At 49.3% G+C, this 15788-nt stretch overlaps 1 protein-coding gene across 3 annotated transcripts in view; it reads left to right on the top strand.

Moving 5' to 3' along the window:
* The window catches only part of PSKH1 (protein serine kinase H1), a 172136-nt gene that overhangs the window by 84498 nt on the left and 71850 nt on the right, over window positions 1–15788 (top strand). For all 3 annotated transcript variants that reach the window (XM_063945275.1, XM_063945274.1, XM_063945276.1), the window contains one exon: window positions 8260–8392. The gene's annotated coding sequence lies outside the window, so the exon portion shown is untranslated. The remainder of the gene's footprint in view (window positions 1–8259; window positions 8393–15788) is intronic.

Genomic DNA, 15788 nt, shown 5'->3' on the forward strand with positions numbered 1-15788 from the left:
CGGACTGAGATGTGGGACCCAGAGGAGGAGACCGGGGACAGCCGCAGGGAGACGGGGGACAGCCGCGGGCATACAGGGGAGATCAGCGCTGCAGCAGGATGTCTCACAGCAGCGCCGCTCACTGCAGCATCCACCCGGTTCCAGCAAGTGAGGTCACACTTGCTGGAGCCGGGTGGACACTGCCGTGAGGTCTGGCGGCTGTGTGACATCCTCCTGCAGCGCTGCTATAGCGCTGATCTCCTCCGTCTCCCCGCGGCTCCCCCGTCCTCTCCTCCGCTGGGTCCCTCATCTCAATTCGACTTTTTAAAAGTCGAATTGAGATGAGATTTGAATAGGGTTGTCTGATTCATTCCGACAAATGCATGTCGGAATGGATCCGACCCTAATTGAATATACCCCTAAGGCTTTTGTCAAAAAGGGGAAATCCTTACAGAAGAAAGAATAGGGGGATGGGGAATTATAGAGTGGTCTAAACTATTAACATCTACCATGATAGGGAGTTACGGGATTTGGTCTTTAGGTTGACACTCATTAGGTCGACCATTATTGGTCGACATGATCAATAGGCCCAGATGGTATAGGTCGACACATGAAAAGGTCGACAGGAGTTTTTCACTTTTTTCCATTTTTTCTCATTTTTGTGAACTTTTCCATACTTTACGATCCACGTGGACTACGCTTGGGAATAGTAACCTGTGCCGAGCGCAGCAGAGCGAGGCACCTTGCCCGAAGCATGGCGAGCCATGCGAGGGGGTTCGGTGCACTAATTGGGGTTCCCGGTCACTTTACAAAAAAAAACACAATTTAAAAAACAAAACAAAACTCATGTCGACCTAGTCACTGTTGGCCAATAGTGGCCGACCTAATGACTGGCAACCTAGTTACTGTCAACCCTATGATCTACACCTAAGATTTACATAGTTAAGGGGGGTACTCACGGAGCGAAAGCTGCTTAAAATCTAAGCAATATGACTAGATTGCTTAGATTTTAAGCAGCGATCACTCCGTGTGTACCCCTCACAGCGATAGCGATGCGCAGCCCCACGCATCGCTATCGCTGGGGCATGCAGGCCAATCTAGCAGGTCACTCACTTCACCCGCTGGGTGAAATGAGCGGCACCCCCTATCTCCCCCTGCATGCTCAGCACACATGGCACTGTGCTGAGCGGGGGGAGAGAAGTGTGCTGAGCGAACCGCTCAGCACACCTCTCCCCAAATCGGCCCTTGAATACGGCCCTTAAGAGTATCATTGTACAATCAGAGCTTCAAAATTGGCCAATAGTGGCCGACCTAATGACTGGCAACCTAGTTACTGTCAACCCTATGATCTACACCTAAGATTTACATAGTTAAGGGGGGTACTCACGGAGCGAAAGCTGCTTAAAATCTAAGCAATATGACTAGATTGCTTAGATTTTAAGCAGCGATCACTCCGTGTGTACCCCTCACAGCGATAGCGATGCGCAGCCCCACGCATCGCTATCGCTGGGGCATGCAGGCCAATCTAGCAGGTCACTCACTTCACCCGCTGGGTGAAATGAGCGGCACCCCCCATCTCCCCCTGCATGCTCAGCACACATGGCACTGTGCTGAGCGGGGGGAGAGAAGTGTGCTGAGCGAACCGCTCAGCACACCTCTCCCCAAATCGGCCCTTGAATACGGCCCTTAAGAGTATCATTGTACAATCAGAGCTTCAAAATACATGAGATAATTAAGACGAGCAAAAATTACTGTTATTAATGAAGCAAAGTAAAAAACAAAAATGTTGCTGCTTTCTGGAAAACTGTTAACTCTTATGGCTTCAATTCAGTTAGGTACAAGTTGGGTGCTATGAGCCATTCTCATTCCGAACTCACACTGCAAATTAAATTTGCAAGCCAATTCCAAACATTGATTTTCTAGATTGCATTTTTTTGTGCACAGCCCCCTGAGCAGATGAACAAGTAGGAAATATGCATTAAAAATGTTGGTGCACAGTGCACCCCTCCCAATGAATAATTATGCACTTGCAGGGGTGTAAATAGCATAATCTAGCCAATAAAGAAGTTCGTTTTGAGGTGAATTTCTCTAACAAGCTCAATAATGGATTTAATGATGTGGGACATGTGGAGGTATTGTATTGATGGGAGAGGGTTTTTTGAACTTGCAGATGAGAGAGGTAAAAGGGTGTATTACAACTTTTTACAAACCTGTATAAAAACACAAAAAGTTTACTATACATTTTGCAAAATGCAGGATATTCTTTAATTTGATGATAAATGCTTGCTGACATATTTCAACTATTAATAAAAAGTGCAAAAATCATCCATTTTACACCTTTCTAAAAACCTCCTCCTACTTTTCTTATTACCTCTAACTGCTTTTTATATGATCCAACCATCTCAGCTGTAACTGTTTTGGGGGTCCAGGATGGGTTTCCACTTTCTTGATGCACTTCTCCTATTTTGTAGATAAGCTGCACAACCTCACATTTCTAATTGGATTTTCTTTAACGTCCTAGTGGATGCTGGGGACTCCGTAAGGACCATGGGGAATAGACGGGCTCCGCAGGAGACTGGGCACTCTAAAGAAAGATTCAGTACTATCTGGTGTGCACTGGCTCCTCCCTCTATGCCCCTCCTCCAGACCTCAGTTAGAATCTGTGCCCGGCCAGAGCTGGGTGCTCCTAGTGGGCTCTCCTGAGCTTGCTAGAAAAGAAAGTATTTTGTCAAGTTTTTTATTTTCAGAGAGCTTCTGCTGGCAACAGACTCTCTGCTACGTGGGACTGAGGGGAGAGAAGCAAACCTACTCACTGCAGCTAAGTTGCGCTTCTTAGGCTACTGGACACCATTAGCTCCAGAGGGATCGAACACAGGTACCTAACCTTGATCGTCCGTTCCCGGAGCCGCGCCGCCGTCCCCCTCGCAGAGCCAGAAGTACAGAAGCAGCAGAAGCAAGAAGACATCGAAATCGGCGGCAGAAGACTCCTGTCTTTACTTAAGGTAGCGCACAGCACTGCAGCTGTGCGCCATTGCTCTCGCAGCACACCCACACACTCCGGTCACTGTAGGGTGCAGGGCGCAGGGGGGGGCGCCCTGGGCAGCAATTAAGATACCTGATGGCAAAAGTATACATATATACAGTCAGGCACTGTATATATGTGCGAGCCCCCGCCATTTTTACACATGAGAAGCGGGACAGAAGCCCGCCGCTGAGGGGGCGGGGCCGCCTTCCTCAGCACACCAGCGCCATTTTCTCTTCACAGCTCCGCTGGAAGGACGCTCCCCAAGCTCTCCCCTGCAGTATACAGGTGCAATAGAGGGTAAAAAAAGAGGGGGGGCACATAAATTTAGGCGCAGAGATATATATATATATATATATATATATAAAAACAGCAGCTACTGGGTAAACACTAAGGTACAGTGTAATCCCTGGGTTATATAGCGCTGGGGTGTGTGCTGGCATACTCTCTCTCTGTCTCCCCAAAAGCCTATGTGGGGTCCTGTCCTCAGTCAGAGCGTTCCCTGTATGTGTGCGGTGTGTCGGTACGCCTGTGTCAACATGTTTGATGAGGAAGGATACGTGGAGGCAGAACAAGTGCAAATAGATGTGGTGTCGCCCCCGACGGGGCCGACACGTGATTGGATGGATATGTGGAAGGTGTTAAATGATAATGTAAGCTCCTTACATAACAGATTGGATAAAGGTGTATCCTTGGGACAGTCGGGGTCTCAACCCATGCCTGCTCCCACAGCGCAGAGGCAGTCAGGGTCTCAAAAGCGCCCAATATCCCAGTTAGTTGACACAGACGTCGACACGGAATCTGATTCCAGTGTCGATGACGATGATGCAAAGTTGCAGCCTAAAATGACTAAAGCCATCCGCTACATGATTGTGGCAATGAAGGATGTGTTACACATTTCTGAGGAAAATCCTGTCCCTGACAAGAGGATTTATATGTATGGGGAGAAAAAGCAAGAAGTGGCTTTTCCCCCGTCACATGAATTGAATGAATTATGTGAAAAAGCGTGGGATTCCCCTGATAGGAAGGTAGTAATTTCCAAGAGATTGCTGATGGCGTATCCTTTCCCGCCAACGGACAGGTTACGCTGGGAATCCTCCCCCAGGGTAGACAAGGCGTTGACACGCTTATCTAAGAAGGTGGCCCTGCCGTCTCAGGATACGGCCGCCCTAAAGGATCCTGCGGATAGAAAGCAGGAAGCTATCCTGAAGTCTGTTTACACACATTCTGGTACGCTGCTGAGGCCAGCAATTGCTTCGGCCTGGATGTGTAGTGCGGTAGCAGCATGGACGGATACTCTGTCTGAGGAGTTAGATACCCTGGACAGGGACTCTGTTCTAATGACCCTGGCACATATCAAGGACGCGGTCCTATATATGCGGGATGCCCAGAGGGACATTTGCCTGCTGGGCTCTAGAGTAAACACAATGTCCATTTCTGCCAGAAGGGTCTTATGGACTCGGCAATGGACAGGAGATACCGACTCTAAAAAACACATGGAGGTTTTACCTTATAAGGGTGAGGAATTGTTTGGGGACGGTCTCTCAGACCTAGTTTCCACAGCTACGACTGGGAAGTCAAATTTCTTGCCTTATGTCCCGCCACAGCCTAAGAAAGCACTGTATTTCCAAATGCAGTCCTTTCGTTCGCAAAAGAGCAAGAAAGTCAGAGGTGCATCCTTTCTTGCCAGAGGCAGGGGTAGAGGAAAGAGGCTGCACCACGCAGCTAGTTCCCAGGAACAAAAGTCCTCCCCGGCTTCCACTAAATCCACCGCATGACGCTGGGGCTCCACAGGCGGAGCCAGGAGCCGTGGGGGTGCGTCTCCGACATTTTAGCCACCAGTGGGTTCGCTCACGGGTGGATCCTTGGGCTATACAAGTTGTGTCTCAGGGATACAAACTGGAATTCGAGGTGACGCCCCCTCACCGTTACCTAAAATCGGCCTTGCCAGCTTCCCCCATGGAAAGGGAGGTAGTGCTGGCAGCAATTCACAAGTTATACCTCCAGCAGGTGGTTGTAAAGGTTCCTCTCCTTCAACAGGGAAGGGGTTACTATTCCACTATGTTTGTAGTACCGAAACCGGACGGTTCGGTCAGACCCATCTTGAATTTAAAATCCCTGAACATTTATCTGAAGAAATTCAAGTTCAAAATGGAATCGCTCAGAGCGGTCATTGCAAGCCTGGAAGAGGGGGATTTTATGGTGTCTCTGGACATCAAGGATGCTTACTTGCATGTCCCCATTTATCCACCTCATCAGGAGTACCTCAGATTTGTGGTACAGGACTGTCATTACCAATTCCAGACGTTGCCGTTTGGGCTCTCAACGGCACCGAGAATATTTACCAAGGTAATGGCGGAAATGATGGTGCTCCTGAGAAAGCAAGGAGTCACAATTATCCCTTACTTGGACGATCTCCTCATAAAGGCGAGGTCCAGAGAGCAGTTGCTGATCAGCGTAGCACACTCTCAGGTAGTGTTGCAACAGCACGGCTGGATTCTGAATATCCCAAAATCGCAGCTGATTCCTACGACACGTCTGCCCTTTCTGGGCATGATTCTGGACACAGACCAGAAGAAGGTGTTTCTCCCGGCGGAGAAGGCTCAGGAGCTCGTGACTCTAGTCAGAGACCTCTTAAAACCGAAACAGGTGTCGGTGCATCACTGCACGCGAGTCCTGGGAAAGATGGTGGCATCATACGAAGCCATTCCCTTCGGGAGGTTCCATGCGAGGATCTTTCAGTGGGATCTGTTGGACAAGTGGTCCGGATCGCATCTTCAGATGCATCGGCTGATCACCCTGTCCCCCAGGGCCAGGGTGTCTCTTCTGTGGTGGCTGCGGAGTGCTCACCTTCTCGAGGGCCGCAGGTTCGGCATACAGGACTGGGTCCTGGTGACCACGGATGCGAGCCTCCGAGGATGGGGGGCAGTCACTCAGGGAATAAACTTCCAAGGGTTGTGGTCAAGTCAGGAGGCTTGTCTGCACATAAATATCCTGGAACTAAGGGCCATATACAACGCCCTGAGTCAAGCGGAGCCTCTGCTTCGCAACCAACCGGTGCTGATTCAGTCAGACAACATCACCGCAGTGGCTCATGTAAACCGCCAGGGCGGCACAAGAAGCAGAGTGGCGATGGCGGAAGCCACCAGGATTCTTCGTTGGGCGGAGAATCACGTGCAAGCACGGTCAGCAGTGTTCATTCCGGGAGGGGACAACTGGGAAGCAGACTTCCTCAGCAGGCACGACCTCCACCCGGGAGAGTGGAGACTTCATCAAGAAGTCTTCACGCAGATTGCAAGTCGGTGGGAACTGCCACAGGTGGACATGATGGCGTCCCGCCTCAACAAAAAGTATTGCGCCAGGTCAAGGGACCCTCAGGCGATAGCTGTGGACGCACTGGTAACACCGTGGGTGTTCCAGTCAGTCTATGTGTTTCCTCCTCTTCCTCTCATACCCAAGGTACTGAGAATCGTAAGGAAAAGAAGAGTGAAAACAATACTCATTGTTCCAGACTGGCCAAGAAGGACTTGGTACCCGGAACTGCAAGAAATGCTCACAGAGGAACCAACAGTCAGGTGTTACTATGGTCCTAAAATTAGGGTCCACAAAGGTCCAGATTTCGGCCCTATCCATCTTCTTTCAAAAAGAACTGGCTTCACTGCCTGAGGTACAGACGTTTGTTAAGGGAGTGCTGCATATTCAGCCCCCTTTTGTGCCACCAGTGGCACCTTGGGATCTTAACGTGGTGTTGGATTTCCTGAAATCCCACTGGTTTGAGCCACTTAAGACCGTGGAACTAAAGTATCTCACGTGGAAAGTGGTCATGCTGTTGGCTTTAGCTTCAGCTAGGCGTGTGTCAGAATTGGCGGCTTTGTCATGTAAAAGCCCCTATCTGGTTTTCCATATGGACAGGGCAGAATTGCGGACTCGTCCGCAGTTTCTGCCAAAGGTAGTGTCATCTTTTCATTTGAACCAACCAGGCACCTGTTGTGGTGCCTGCGGCTACTCGTGACTTGGAGGACTTCAAGTTGCTGGACGTAGTCCGGGCTTTGAAGATTTATGTAACCAGAACGGCTGGAGTCAGGAAGACTGACTCGCTGTTTATCCTGTATGCATCCAACAAGCTGGGTGCTCCTGCTTCAAAGCAAACTATTGCTCGCTGGATCTGTAACACGATTCAGCAGGCTCATTCTGCGGCGGGATTGCCGCAGCCGAAATCAGTGAAAGCACATTCCACAAGGAAAGTGGGCTCTTCTTGGGTGGCTGCCCGAGGGGTCTCGGCATTACAGGTTTGCCGAGCTGCTACTTGGTCAGGTTCAAACACTTTTGCAAAATTCTACAGGTTTGATACCCTGGCTGAGGAGGACCTTGTGTTTGCCCATTCGGTGCTGCAGAGTCATCCGCACTCTCCCGCCCGTTTGGGAGCTTTGGTATAATCCCCATGGTCCTTACGGAGTCCCCAGCATCCACTAGGACGTTAGAGAAAATAAGAATTTACTCACCGGTAATTCTATTTCTCGTAGTCCGTAGTGGATGCTGGGCGCCCGTCCCAAGTGCGGACTTTCTGCAATACGTGTATATAGTTATTGCTTAACGAAGGGTTATGGTTATGTAGCATCGGTTGAGTGATGCTCCGTTGTTGTTCATACTGTTAACTGGGTAAGTTTATCACAAGTTGTACAGTGTGGCTGGTATGAGTTTTACCCTGGATTCCAAAATCCTTTCCTTGTAATGTCAGCTCTTCCGGGCACAGTTTCCTTAACTGAGGTCTGGAGGAGGGGCATAGAGGGAGGAGCCAGTGCACACCAGATAGTACTGAATCTTTCTTTAGATTGCCCAGTCTCCTGCGGAGCCCGTCTATTCCCCATGGTCCTTACGGAGTCCCCAGCATCCACTACGGACTACGAGAAATAGAATTACCGGTGAGTAAATTCTTATTTTTAATTTCTCGGGTGCGCGCATTCATGCGATGTACAGTATGAAAGTTTCATAAAACATACATCTAGTTGGATTGACCACTTTCTGTTGAAAATAAGGTTATATGAACAACTGCTGTTTTTAACCATATGGCAGTAAAAATAAAAAATAAAGCAATTTGTAAATCATTAACAATTAAGGCTTATTATGCATTCACAAATGCAATTGAAAGTCCTCTTTAATATGTATTGTAAGGCTATATTTATGGTAAAAACAAGAGTATGACCTGTATAATTACACAAGTTGAAAACCTTGTCTACTTTTTTTTTTTATTCTTTCAGGCAGTCTAATGTCCAGAGCATGGGATTTGTGCCTTTTCGGTGACCAAGTTGATCAGTTGTACTTCTTGGGAGATTTTGAGATGTGAAGAAATCGGGAACATTATTTTTAAACATTTCAAGTGCAATTGAATAGGTGAGTCATTAATTACTTGAACAAGTTGAGTTGGCATGGCAGATAGGCTTTCCTCATTTCAAAAGAGCAGTTTTTCTAACAGTGGTTTTAGCAGAATACTCATACAGGTTGGGCTCCGTTATCTGGAATATTCCGGACCACTACTGTGACCAATGGCTGACGGCGGGGGAGTGGCTTAGCCATTCCCTTGCCGCATAGTGGCTACTGGACCCCGCTGACCTTGCCACGGACCCACTGCTGACCCTCCTGGACCCCCACAATGACCGCATATTTAGGAAGATCATTATCTTTAATATTCCCTTTCAACCTCCTAGGGGATCACAGCTTCCCTTTGGTATTGAACTGTGCAGGGCCTTTTAATCCAAAGGTATGGATAACCGTAAGAAAGGTGGATGGTAAATCTGGGTATAAAAACCTCTCTCCCGTTAGCCAGATAATGGAGAATCAAGCCCTTCAGTCCTCTTAGGCAGCTCTCTCTACCACCAATGCGTTTCTACTCAGAGTCTTTCTCAGGGTAGGATAAAATCTGTCTGATCACATTTATTGCTGGGAATTATTCTTATTGCCTTTTAATTTTCAGGTCGTAACGAATCTATGTGCATAATAGGCCAGATGTCATTTCTCTTATCACACCAGTCCTCAATGTTTCTTACATATATTCAAGTCCTTGTCTAAGCGCTGTGTCAGGTGAGTGATTTAATCTGGAGCGATTTTCGTGCTGTATAGATGCTAGTGTTCATAGTTATCAAATTGCTAAGTACTGACCTGTATGAAAAACTCTTTGCCACATTCAGAAAATGTAGCATGCAGCATCTTTACAGCTTAATCACTCTCATGTGGCAGATGAAGAGCGTTCCGTACTTATTTCTGTGTTTCAGCATGAAACAATTCTGTGTTTGTGCGATGAAAGCTAGCCCTTCACTGGGTGTGGCCTAGCAGCCATTAAAGACGGACTTGCTTTCTGGAGGCTCCTGCTGCCGAGGAGATAAAAGCCACTTTTACTCCCCCCGTTCACGCTTTAACCCCCTGTATAATTATCCCCCTTCTCTCTATCTTCCAGGGGCTAGTGTCCGCGGATCCGGGAGGGGCTCTAGGCATCTCTGCGGGTTGCGGCCTACCCCGCTATTCAGACCGGGACCTCGAGTTGCCAGCCGGCCCGGCGGCCGAGCTGTGGGACACCGCCTAAGTCCAAGAGGTCCTCTAAGCGAGCGCTAGTCTCCTCACAATCTACTGGTGTCATTGACACCTTGTCTGATGAAGACAGCACATACACTGACCCCACAGGTTCTGACTCCGATACGGCTGATGGGGAGGGTAGTTCACATGTGGATGTTCCTGATCTTTTGGAGGCTATTAAGTTAATTCTGCAGATTACGGATGATCCCGAGCCATCCGTTCCTCCTAAGAAACCAGATAGGTTCAAGCGTCAGAAGGTGATTAAACAAGTTTTACCTCACTCTGACCACCTAGTGGATATACGTCAGGAACCCTGGCAAAGCCCGGGTACGAAGTTTGTGCCTCAAAAGAAGATGCTGACTCGCTATCCCCTCGCGCCAGAGCTGTCTAAGAATTGGGAAATGCCTCCTCCAGTAGACTCACATGTGGCTAGGATGGTGGTTTCCTCAGCTCTACCTGTCACTACCGTCACGTCTCTAAAAGAGCCTACGGATAAACGTGTCGAGGGTTGTCTAAAAGCGATTTACACTTTCACGGGTGCTGCACAAAGGCCCACTATTGCAGCTACATGGGCGGCAGAGGCTATTGAAGCATGGGACTTGGAGTTAGAAGCTGAAACCTCCTCTGACCATGCTAGACAATGCTTTTCATATATTGTCACAGCTTCTCGCTATATTAAGGAGGCGGCTTCTGATGCCAGTATCCTAGCAGCCAAGGCCTCTACTACGTCAGTCCTGGCTCGCAGGATATTGTGGCTGAGATCCTGGTCTGTGGATCTGGACTCTAGAAAAACCCTGGAGGTACTCCCTTTCAAGGGGGATATTCTGTTTGGGGAGGACTTAAATAAGATAGTGGCTGACTTGGCTACTGCCAAAACTGCCTGTCTGCCTAATACAGCTCCTTCTGTGTTGAAGGCTAAAGGCACGTCCTTTCACCCCTTTCGTCCTTCAGGTAAAGCAAAAGGTCAGGCGTACCATAAGCAGGCCCGTACTTCCAAACCTGGTAAGTCGAAGCCCAAAAGAGCCTGGGCTGCCCGTCAGCCAGCAGCCAAGACCGATAAGCCTGCCGCATGACGGGGCGGGCCTCCCCCTGGAGGATCCCAGGGTGGGGGGCCAGCTTCTAGAGTATACCCAGGAATGGTTGAAGACCACTTCAGATGCCTGGGTACGGGAAGTCGTCACTCGAGGTTACGCCATAGCCTTCAAAAACCGACCCCCTCATCGATTTTGTCAGACAGACGTCCCGTCGGACCAGACAAAGGCAAACACTCTGCATTCGGTGGTACAGACCCTCCTGGATACAAGAGTCGTAGTACAGGTGCCTCTTGGTCAGAGGGGTCGGGGGTACTATTCTCCGCTGTTTCTAGTCCCGAAACCGAATGGGTCCTCCCGGCACATTCTCAACCTCAAGGCACTGAACAAGTTTGTGAAGGTTTCCAAGTTCCGTATGGAAACCCTTCGCTCTATAGTTCTGGCCTTGGAACCTGGGGACTACATGGTCTCCCAGGACATACAGGATGCTTACCTGCATATTCCTATAGCAGTGTCACATCAACAATACCTGAGGTTCGCTATTGGCAACCTCCATTACCAGTTTCGGGCGTTACCTTTTGGTTTAACTACGGCTCAGCGAGTCTTCACCAAAGTTATGGCGGTGATGACGGTGGTACTCCGCGTCAAGGGGTCAGGATACTGCTGTATCTGGACGACTTGTTAATCCTGGCAAATTCCCCAGGACTTCTCCTACGTCATCTGGATATGACGGTCCGGTTTCTACAAGCCCACGGGTGGCTCATCAACTGGAAGAAATCCTCCCTGGTCCCTGCTCAGAACATGGTGCACCTGGGAGCGCTATTGGACACTCACAACCAGCGGATGTTCTTGTCTCAGGAGAAAGTCCTGAAGCTTCAGGGCAGGATTCGTTGCTTCCTTTCTCGTCCGCAAGTGTCGATACATTCGGCGATGCAGGTGTTTGGCCTCATGGTATCAGCATTCGACATGGTGGAATATGCTCAATTCTATTCTCGCCCCCTCCAGAGGCTGATTCTAGCCAAGTGGGACGGCCTACCTCACCGGATCAGGTCTCACATGATCTCATTGACTCCGGAGGTCCGTCTGTCGCTGCACTGGTGGCTCCAGGACCAACGATTGTGCAGGGGCCGTCCCTTCTGGATATCCGACTGGGTCCTGTTGACGACAGATGCCAGTGTCAGAGTTTGGGGAGCGGTGCTGGAGCAACACTCCCTTCAGGGGCGGTGGACCAAGGCGGAGTCTCTCCTCTCAATCAACATTCTGGAATTGCGGGCGGTCTTCAAAGCGTTGACTCTGGCCCAGCATTTAATTCAGAACCGTCCTGTTCAAGTACAGTCGGACAACGCCACCACAGTGGCTTACATAAACCATTAAGGCGGCACTCGAAGCCGTTTAGCAATGAAGGAAGTCTCACGGATTCTACATTGGGCGGAACGCCATCTACCGGCCATATCAGCAATATTCATTCCGGGAGTCCTGAATTGGGAAGCGGACTTTCTCAGTCGTCAGGACGTACACGCCGGAGAGTGGGGCCTCCATCCAGAAGTGTTTCAACTCCTAGTGGAAAAGTGGGGCCTTCCAGACGTGGATCTGATGGCGTCTCGACACAGTCACAAGGTTCCTGTCTTCGGAGCAAGGACAAGGGATCCTCAAGCAGCATTCGTGGATGCGCTGGCGGTGCCATGGAGGTTTCGGCTGCCGTACGTGTTCCCTCCGGTGTCACTCCTGCCCAGGGTAATTCGGAAGTTCAAGCAAGAAAGAGGAATTCTGCTTCTCATAGCTCCAGCGTGGCCCAGAACGCACTGGTTCTCAGACCTGCAGGGCCTATCGTCAGAGCGTCCAATTCTACTTCCAAAATGCCCAGACCTCCTCGTTCAGGGCCCCTGTGTCTACCAGGACCTTGCCCGGCTGTCTTTGACGGCGTGGCTCTTGAAGCTTCCGTCTTAAGTGCTAAAGGGTTTTCTGAGGCGGTCATTCAAACTATGTTGCAGGCCCGGAAACCGGCTTCTGCTCGGATTTACTATAGGGTCTGGCATTCTTACTTTGTTTGGTGCACATCTAACAATTATGACGCTTCCAAGTTTAGTATAGCCAAGTTGTTGGCCTTTCTTCAGCAGGGCTTGGACTTAGGCCTGCGTCTGGCCTCCCTCAAGGTTCAAGTATCTGCCTTGTCGGTGTGGTTTCAGAGAAAGATTGCGACCTTACCTGATGTGCATACCTTCACTCAGGGTGTGTTGCGTATCCAACCTCCCTATGTCCCGCCTGTGGCTCCTTGGGACTTGTCGGTGGTTTTGGAGGCGTTACAAGAGTCTCCGTTTGAACCTCTTGGTTCAGCTGATCTTAAGTGGCTTTCCCTTAAGGTGGTGTTTCTGCTGGCTATTGCTTCAGCTAGAAGAGTGTCGGATTTGGGTGCCTTATCTTGTAGTTTCCCATATCTGATATTTCACCGTGACCGGGCGGTTCTTAGGACTCGTCCCGGATATTTACCTAAGGTGGTTTCTTCGTTCCACCTTAACCAGGAGATTGTGGTTCCGGCACTTGTTCCTCCTATCTGTTTCCCAAAGAGCGGTCTTTGGATGTGGTACGGGCTCTCCGTATCTATGTGAAGAGAACTGCTTCTATTAGGAAATCTGATTCTCTCTTTGTGCTGTTTGGATTTCACAAACTGGGCTGGCCTGCTCACAAGCGGGCCAGATGGATTAGAATGGTGATTGCTTATGTGAGGGCTGGTCTATCAGCTCCTGCTCACATTACGGCCCATTCTACTCGGTCTGTTGGACCTTCTTGGGCGGCCCGCCGTGGTGCGACCCTTGAACAATTGTGCAAGGTGGCTACGTGGTCCTCTGAACACGTTCGTAAGGTTCTATGCCTTCGATACTGCCGCTTCCCAGGATGCTTCCTTTGGACGCCGGGTTCTTGTGCCCGCTGCAGTGCATCCCCTCCCATAAGGAACTGCTTTAGGACATCCCCTATGTCTTTCCTTGTGGAGCCCAGTGTACCCCGCAGCAGAAAACGAGTTTTATGGTAAGAACTTACCTTTGTTAAAACTCTTTCTGCGAGGTACACTGGGCTCCACAAGGCGCCCACCCTGACGCACTTAGCTTCTTTGGGTTGGTATGGCATTAGCCGCTGACACTTCTCCTGTCGTGAGATTGTGATGTATGTGGCTACTAACCGTTGTCGTCTCTTTTCCTGCTACTGCATTGGGCTGGTTAACTAAAAACTGAGCTCCTGTGCAGGGAGGCGGGGTTATAGAGGAGGCGGTGCCATGCATTCTGGGAACAGTCAAAGCTTTTGAGCCTGTTGGTGCCTCGGATCAAGATCCTACTCTACACCCCTATGTCTTTCCTTGTGGAGCCCAGTGTACTTCGCAGAAACAGTTTTAACAAAGGTAAGTTCTATGAAATGTATGTTATAGTATAAACTAGGGGTAGCCAATCTCGATCCTCAAGGACCCCTAACAGTTTGATAGATCTCCTAGCTAGTGCATACATAATTAACTTACACTTTTTTTTTGGAAAACAAACTGTTTTGGATACTTTAGGAATTAGTTTGGCAGCCTCTTTTTCTCATACGTCCTAGAGGATGCTGGGGTCCACTTTAGTACCATGGGGTATAGACAGTTCCGCAGGAGCCATGGGCACTTTATGACTTTTTCAGAGTGTGAACTGGCTCCTCCCTCTATGCCTCTCCTCCAGACCTCAGTTTAGAAAATGTGCTCAGGCAGACTGGTCGCACTCTAGTGAAGCTCTACCGAGTTCTACTAAAAGACTTTGTTAGGTTTTTTATTTTACAGGTAGACTGCTGGCAACGGTCTCCCTGCTTCGTGGGACTTAGGGGGAAGAAGTAGGAACCAACTTCCTAAATAGTTTCATGGCTCTGCTTCTGCTGTCAGGACACCATTAGCTCCTGAAGGGTACTGAACACTAGCTGCGGCTATGCGCTCACTCCCACAGAACGCTGTCACCCCCCTAACAGAGCCAGAAGTCAGAAGACTGGTGAGTAGTGTTACCAGAGATCTGCAAGAGGGACCTCATTGTGATGGCTTAAGGTACCGCGCAGCGGGCGGGAACTCTGACTGGCAAAAGGTAGCATATGATGCTGTGGCACAGTCCTACACCCCCGCCAGTATAAATAATTAGTGTTGTTTTCTGAGGGGAAGCGCGCCATTACAGGGGCCGGAGCTTCCTCCTCAGGCAGCCAGAACACTGCTCAGCGCCATTTTCTCCAAGCTGCTGCAGGAGAAGAAACGCTGATCCTCCTCTCCACTTCTGAATCAAGTATCGGGGTGTAAAAAGGGGAGGGGGGGGGGGGAGAGAGAGAGTGTTAATTTGGTGCTCAAACATATTATTTGGAATTATAAAGTGCAAAAGGTTTCTGTGGACGATTTACATGTCACAGGGATTTTTTTCATTGGCGCTGGGTGTGAGTTGGCAATTCCATTTCTGTGTCCTTCTGTCAGACTCTACTGTGGGTCTGTCCCCTATAAGCCCCGGAGTGTATGTGGTGTGATTGTGCACGTGTGTGGCATGTCTGAGGCTGGGAGCTCTTCCCCTGAGGGAGCCATTTTAGGGACACAGAGTTGTAATGTGGTGGCGCTGCCGACACACCACGAGCCTGAATGGGTGAAAGAATTGCGTGATAGTGTGAATCATATCAGTAAGAGATTGGATAAATATGAGTCATGTAGAAAACTGGAGAAAATCTGTGGAAGATGTTATTTTTCATAGTTCTGCTCTTTCATCCGCAGAGGACCCCTCTGATTCACAAAAGAGGTCCTTTGCACAAGTAGTACAAACTGATACCGACATGGACTCTGATTCCTGTGTCGACACTAGTGATTCCAGGGGAATAGATCCAAAATTAGCAAAAAACATTCAATACATGATTATTGCTATAAAGGAGGTGTTAGAAGTTACGGAGCCCCCTCCTTTACCACAGGAGAAGGCTTACTTTAATTAAGAAAAGAAAATTAATGTAACTTTTCCTCCATCTCATGAGCTAAACAGTCTCTTTGAGGGAGTCTGGACTAATCCTGAAAAGAAATTTCAGATTCCAAACAGAATTCAGGCGGCTTACCCTTTCCCTGCAGAAGACAGGAAAGGGTGGGAGTCACCCCCTATTCTCGACAGTGCCCTGTCACGTTTAACAAAAAAGGTGATTCTTCTGGCGCCGGGAACGGCGTCCCT

Source organism: Pseudophryne corroboree, chromosome 11 (assembly GCF_028390025.1).
Source record: "Pseudophryne corroboree isolate aPseCor3 chromosome 11, aPseCor3.hap2, whole genome shotgun sequence".
Taxonomy (NCBI): Eukaryota; Metazoa; Chordata; class Amphibia; order Anura; family Myobatrachidae; genus Pseudophryne; species Pseudophryne corroboree.